Raw genomic sequence first — 1,348 nt, forward strand, 5'->3', positions numbered from 1 at the left:
AGCTGCTGCAAGCGCACATGCCTGCACATGTGGATGTGCCCAGTGGGCTTGTCTTCACGTGTGCTTTAATGCACAGTAGCCTATTTTACTGTACATTAAAGCATCAAGTAAAAAAACCGTGCAATTATGCTAATGTGCAGTAAAAAGTTTACAGTGCATTAAGCATCACTTTAAAACCATGTGCCTTGGTTACTGTGCATTAAGGCAGCCTCATGTGCATTTGTTTAGTACCTCAGATCGGAGGTACTAACTTTAATGTTCATTAGAAAAAAGAGCTTTAATGTTCATGTAGACACACCCACTAAATCTCTAATTACTATTATTAGTTTTATGATGATGCTAGATGCCCAAACTGGGGTTGGGATCCTATTGTGATATGACACTAAGACTCTTCACCACCAAGCAAATCAATGGATAGTGAATCTTTTTTACATAGTAAATACCAGGTTGTGTCTGTAAACAAGTGCCTTCTTCCTACTTTTGCATTGGCCTTGGAAACTCGGGGATGCAAAAGCCTGCCCCCTTGTGGCTGTACCTTAGGCCTGTCACACACCAGTCACAAAATGAAGGGAAGGTGAAAAGCGCCCTGCTAAACATGCCTGGCAAGCCACAGTTATGCTTATGAACTTTTGGGCCACTATACATTATCCTGAGTTATGCTAGGAGACTTCTGAGCCAGAGTGGAGCTGTGTGAGTATTTTAGAAGCATATCCTAACTTAGATTTTCATAAAACACATCAATAGGCTTCCTTTCTCATAGGTACAGGCCAAAGCAATGCAGGGCTGATGGCAGCTCTGGCTCCGAGCCAGCCCCTGTTTCTTCTAAGGATGTAGATGCACATATGCATGTCAAATAGACCGGGTCCATGGACATAACTTATATGAATGGGCCCAACATATTACAGATTAATAAAACAATGTTGTGTAGCAGTGAGCATTCGCCAACAGGTGCATTGTAGCTAGATGCACAGGATCTCTTGCAGTTCGTGGCTATTGCAGGCACTGTCATATAAGTCATAGACATACTGAGCTCCATCTTAAAAACAGTTAGGGTTTTTGCCTCCATTATGCCTGATGCTCCAGAACTTCACCTCTCGAGTGGGTCAGAACCTTCTTCTAATCGCCAGTCTTCATTTCATTGTCAGGTTTAACACATTTGTTCTTGTGCTTACCCTGTCCTGGAACTTAAATAGCTCTTTTCTTTCCCTGGCAGTGGCATTTTCCCCTCTAATGTACTTATGCATAGCAATGATAATCCCTTTAATTTTGTTAGACAACAAGCCCTCTTCTTGTCTCCTTCCATATAGCTTCTCTCATACCTCTTCTGATTCATCCTAAAAGGGAAAGA

Source organism: Alligator sinensis, unplaced genomic scaffold, assembly GCF_000455745.1.
Source record: "Alligator sinensis unplaced genomic scaffold, ASM45574v1 scaffold1277_2, whole genome shotgun sequence".
NCBI classification, from domain to species: domain Eukaryota; kingdom Metazoa; phylum Chordata; order Crocodylia; family Alligatoridae; genus Alligator; species Alligator sinensis.